Genomic DNA, 6,334 nt, shown 5'->3' with positions numbered 1-6,334 from the left:
GTTAAGCTGACTCCTGAACCCAGGGAGCCCAGGCTTATGTAGGGGACAGAGTTAACAATCTCTGAGATGTGCTAATATTCCAGCTCCTAGCTGGAGGTCCTTTCCGGAGTCTATTGCAGTGGGCAGCAGCCGTATTGCTTCCTTCTTAGGCAGACAGGATAGGGCATGTAGCTCTGGACAGGCCGGGGCAAATCCTGGTGCCAGGGCTGATATTAATGCGGATGAATATGGGCAGGTTTTCCCAAGGAGCTTTGTTCAAAAGATGGTAGAGGGAGGAGGAGAGGATGGGAGGTAGAGGAAGAGACAGGGTCCAGTTATCGTTTCTGGGTTCACTGGCTTAGGGGATGAGAGAGAAGGGGAGACTTCGGTCACAATCATGGTCTGCATTAACTGCTTTCCTTTCGTACTTTATCCTTTTTTCAGCTACTTTCCAAAGAACTGGATTGCTAATAACTTCCCTCATCCTCCATTCCACATGGTCTCAGTCAGGGGACCATCTTCAAGTCCTGAGTCTCTTCTGGAAGAGGCTCTGCAACAGCGAAGCAGCGTGCGTCGTGGGAATTTCACCCCTAGACCTAAACTCATTTCCTTTTCTGACGGAAAATCTGTCTGCCTACCTCCTCTTCCTCTCTCCTCTTCCTCTTTTCCCTCCTCACTAGGCCTGTTTCTTTCTATACCACTTAGTGGAGTTGGGGGGAATGGTCTGTACATTTCATTCATTCCACTCTTGGATCATCAGTCCTCTGATTCTCCCCCTGCAAGCCCTCCGCTCATTACCTCCTGTCCTCTCAACTCCTCTCCACCCGCTGCCTGGTCAGTTCTTCTTGCGTTCTTTCTTTCTCATTTCTATTTCTTTTTTTCCCTCTCAACCTTCTTCATCTATGATTCCAGTGTTGAGGAGATGGGAAGATATGTTTTAGGGACAACATCTGTGAGGGAGTGGACTTCGGGCACAGCAAGAGGCATGGCGGTCAGACATCAGGAAGAACCTGATAGGCACTGACCCGTGGCCCAAAGGGCAGCTGCCTCCTGACCCATCCTCTCTAACAGATGGGCTGAGGTGCATGTGACAGGGACTTAAAGTAAATGTGGTTAGATTAAGGGGTCAGTGCAAAGTGGCTGCTTGGTCCTATAAAGCAATATTCCTTCACCCATTCAACTTCTCAATCTCTCAATTCAGACTTTGTTTTGTGGGCTTCTAACGTAATTGTTGATCCTTAAGAAGATGGTACAGACCAAGGCTATGACTGGACTCCAGCTCTCTCTCAGCTGCAGCGAGGTTACCTTCTTTGGTCCATCTTGTTCTTTGGACATGACCCCAGCCTTCTGGCCTCACTTCATTGATAATTAGCTCAAATTCGGAAGTTGGATGGCCACAAAAACATGGGCTTTTTTGGCGAGTGGTTCTCTGTTTTGATTTGTCCATTTGCCTAATTCTGAGTAGACCCGGGATGATAATGATGATGATGATAATGGCAGCAACTATTTATCAAGCACTTATGTTAAGACACCATCCATATCATTTCACAATATGTACAACTATAAAATAAATAGACACTCTACCTACTCCATCTTATTCAATTCTACAAGAATTCCATGGAATAGGTGATATTATTCTCATTTTACAGATGAGAGATGGAAGCTTAGAGGGGTGAAGTTCCTTGTTCAAGGAATTTCATCTACCTGACTCTAAAGCCTAGCTTTTCCCCGCCACTGTGCTCTATTGCACAACTGTCGTTTTGCGATCTTTAGATGGAAGGCTTTGTATCCTTCGTGCTGCTGTTTTGTTTGAAGCAGCATGAGGAACATTTAAGATGTACTGACTCTCAGGAGTGGAAAACTCTGGTAGCCTCTGAAGGAGACTGTGGATATGCTTTTCTCAGTAATAACAGGGGGATGGCTGAGAGACTCTTTTGACCGAAGACAGGGACCTTTTTGGCCATTCTGGGAGCAATATCTGGCATATCATAGGAGCTATGAGTCCAGTGAAGAGAAGGTCCTTAGTCAATTTAGGAATGGGGGCACCTGTGAGAGAACAGGGTACCATCCAGCCTCCTCTAACCTAGCCTCAGAGAGATGGTGACTCTGGGGGTATCTGGGGCTATTGGCAGAATATTTATCAGCTTTCTGGATTATTTGTGGCAGAGTTTGAATTCTAGACTGGCTTTCCTCAGTGACACTCTGCTCTGCCCAGCCCCCTCAGTTCGTTCTGCTGTATAACTCCCTTATTCCCCCTGAAGGGGTGTGAACTTCTCATACAGTGATGCTGCATAATGATGTTTCAGTCAAAACAGACCACGTATATGACAGTGGGCCCATAAGATTAGTACCATACAGCCTAGGTGTGAGTAGGCTGTACCATCTAGGTTTGTGTAAGCACACTCTATGATGTTCGCACTACAACGAAATTGTGTAATGACACATCTCTCAGAACATATCCCCATTGTTAAGTGACACCTGACTATATTTATTTGAGTCAAATGGAATTAATAAGCTAAACTCATTACAAAATATTATGTAGTACTTTCCGGAATCTCTGTATCAAGTGAGCGGGCAGTCACGAATAATCCTAATTAGCAGATAATTCAGATTTTAAACAATCAAAATGTTATTTTAGTTTGGACTTGATCCTGATGTAGGAACAGGATATTCTTCTGTTCTTGGAATTCACAAAATTTCAGATCAAATAATGGAGCTTCCCTGAAGGGGCTCAAATCGTCTTAGGGAGATGGACACAGTCTGGCTCTCTACCTGACCCCCATGTCCACTCTCTGAACTCAGACTACTACAAATAACCTGCCTATGCGGACAGGGTCTTTCTTTCTGTTAATTAAATTAAAACATTTTAGCAATTTGTTTTTCACTGTGCCATCTGAAAGACAGACGGGTGCCCACGATGACCAGCCCAGCTCTAGGCATGTGAGCTTCTCAGGCACTGGAATCTGCAGCCCTCCACCTGAAGAGCTGAGGAGAAAGCCCTGCAGCTGGTGAAGGTGACAGAATCAAGCTGCTTTATAGACCTGAGAGAACTTAAGTGAGGGGAGGATGTGGAAGGGGGGTAGGTTGGAGTAAGCAGGCAGCTTGAGATGCTCCTTGGTACTGGCTCCTTGGCAACGGTTACTAAGCAACCCTCATTCACCTCTCTTGGCTGCCTTCTCCCTCTGCACCCCCAGTACCCCCCTCCCACTCCCTCCCTTAGCTGCCGCAAGGAGCTAGAGAGCTTGGAGTGAATGACAATTTGGAGAAACAGCCGCAGCCTGAAGATCTAAGAGGCTCTAAAGAAGATGGATAAGAAAATCGATGCATAATAAAAACTGCAGGCAAAGCCACCTTGACGGAGGGCGGGTGGCTCTCTCCTCCCACCCTCGTTAGTCTCTCTGGGCTCAAGGCTTCCATCTTAGCCCAGTGTCTGCTCTTTCCTTCTTCCCATCTGCCTTTTGCTGGTTTAGGGAGAATTGTTTGCCTCTGGGGTGGAAAAAGGGAGCAAGGAACCCAGAGAAGGAGAAAACAAAGTATATGCAGGGTGTCTGTAGAGGTGCTTGATAGGGGAGGGAGAGGGGAAAGGTAGGGTTTATAAGAGAGAAGCTTTGAATGGAAATGAGTTTAAATTGCACCATAAAGTAATGCCCTTAGTCCAAGGAAAAACCTTCATAATGGAAGTAGGAAGGCCCCATGTGAAATGTGTGAAGCTACCCTCTCTGCAAGAGAATAGAGAAAAAAGTATAAGCAATCTTTCTGGAAGGACGACGTTGGAATATGGCTTGCATAAATGAAATAATTTTTATATGAGTACTTCCTACTGGCACATAGTGGGGATATAATAAATATCACCTTTTTTTTTCTTAGAAGCTGGAGATGGACGAAAAGACATTTTAGAGGTCCATGTTGGCCTGAGAATTTGTGGAACAATTCTGTGATTATTAATGGTTTTGGCTATTACTATCTTTCCATCCACACAGTCAGGAAGTCTTTTCTGATATCAAACTCCACCCCATTCTGTTGAAATGAGAACATTTGATCAGTTAATCAACTCTTCATTCCTTGGTGTTTACTGAGCACCAGCTGTGTGTCAGGCACTGTGAAATTGGTACTAGGAGCATTGTGTCTGTTTGTGATACAGGGTTTAAATATTATGCACAGAGAGTGGAATAGAAATTCATTAGGGAGTGGGGGCCTCAAATCGATGTATGAGAGTGTTTTGAACATTGTAAAGTATGCCATGGTTGTAAGGATTATTGATGAGGAGACTTATTTTAGGATTTGAAGTCCTGCACTCCAGTAGGGAGGAGAAGGGGTCCTGGGGTTAGAACTCATTCAAAGCAGGCGGGTCCTGTTGGGAACAGTGCTCTGCTGGGATCCCTGCGGGTTTGGGATTACAGTGCTGACCGGCAGAGGACTGAGATCAGAGCAGAGTGCTTCTCCCACCTGGCTCAGGCTTATCTGCCATGCTCCCCTTCTGCTCGTTTGCTTTCCACTTTCTCTCAAACAGGGGATGTGCTCTTTGCTAAGCCATCTCTTTCCTGTCCTTCAAAACATTCCAGAAGTTCCTTCATTTCAAGGACGCCTCCTGGATTAGACGGGAGCTGGTGACTTTCCTGGTCTCACTATGACTGGACTCGGAACCCCCTCATCTTCATTTTGTATCCCTCCCCGACTCCATTTTTCAAACCCTGTCCTGCCCTCTCATTTTGCACACATCTTGGTCTCTATTCTCAGTTACATTTACTTCTGATTTCTGTGGGATATTATTATTTAATATTGCAGCCTTACCTTCTGATTTTCTGGGTTCATTTGTCTTTTACTTATTATATCATTGTGACTGTATTAGCAGACCTTAACGTGCAGGAAGCTCATCTGTGTAATCTTTTTCTGTATAACCCAGCCCAGAAGTATGTGCAGATAGATGATGAAGAAAAGCTTAACGCTTGTACTCTTATGTCCTGCTGCTTCTTATATCCATCCTGCATCCCATGTTCCCACCTTCCTGGTCTGTCACCCATCACTGCCTACCACCCGCCTCCCCAGCTTGCCCACTCCGCTTTTTATTTCTGTAACTTGGATTCTTTTTATGCTTGATTCTGGTCATAAAAATCTCAAGAAATTATGGGGGGGGGGGGAGCATCAGGCTATACAAGTTAGAGTCTGACAGATACGTATTCATGGACTTATAAACTGGGCACCAGAAACTAAGAGTACATAGTGTAAAAGAAGGCTTGGAATTGGAAATTTGGCTCACTTAGGAAAGCCTTCCTGGCAGGGGAGAATGCTGAGCAGGGCTTGAAAGAAAGGAAGGGATAGAGCTAAGTAAGAAAGAGAAGGGGATGTGCCAGACAGAGGTCAGTGAGAGCGTTTGGAGGCAGAAGAATAGAAACAGGTTTGCTTTATGTAAAGCAAAGAGGGAGCATTGTGGGATTGCAGCATGAAGCTTAAGTTCTAAAGCTTAAGCTGAGGAATAATGACTTGAAATTAGGGGTAATTGTGAGCTACTGCTGGCCCTGCGAAGAGGAAAGTTCAGGATGATGGTGAGGGTTAAGTTTGTTGAGTGGGGAATAGTTAGACGGAAACCAGAGGCTCGTAGAAAACTTCTTCTGTTGTCCTGATTCTGACCAGAGACCTGGTCAATGGCCTGGCTGAGGTGTGGGGAGAAGAGGGCGGTGGAGGAGAGGGGGTGAAGATACAGGGAGCACATTGTTTCCCCAGAGCTTGCATCACAGACTTATTCCCCTGGAACAAAACCCTCTGTTTTCGGCTCCCGCTGACTCATCCCTCCCTTCCCCCCCTCCCCATTAGAGGAGCTCTCACAGGCCTGCTGACCTGCTGCTGCTGCTAGTGTGGCAGTGATGGGAGAGGACGACTCCACTGGGCCAGGACTCTTGGGTTGTACCTTTTTGTATTTCTTTATTTATGTTTTTTTTAGACTCTTACTTGAATATAAAGAAAAATTGAAATAACCTTTTAATCACTTCCCCTCTTTCCAGGTTGGATGACCTTTGACTTATTTCAATTGAATAGGAAGGTGCTAGACTTTCCTGAGCCTTCTCTGGCCACTTACTTAGGTCACTGTCCCAAGCTTTTTCGCAACATCTGGAAGGTGCCGGGAGAGGCCGTGGTTGAGGCTGATGAGGAGAATGGGCTCCCTGAAGGGATGTTGAGACCCTGAGACTTAATACCTTAGAAGCGTAAGCATCTTCAGAAAGGGTTAATAAGATGACGGTAGGCCTAGGAAAAGGGAGGATAGAGGAAATCAATTCTCCAGACTTGGAGTTCTGGGATTGATTTTCTATCTTGAGGAATCCTGGGTAAAGTTAGAGTGGGAAGCTTCCTGGGGAGGGAG

This window comes from Equus quagga, chromosome 1 (assembly GCF_021613505.1).
Source record: "Equus quagga isolate Etosha38 chromosome 1, UCLA_HA_Equagga_1.0, whole genome shotgun sequence".
NCBI classification, from domain to species: Eukaryota; Metazoa; Chordata; class Mammalia; order Perissodactyla; family Equidae; genus Equus; species Equus quagga.
Note: the sequence above shows the minus strand (reverse complement) of the source record.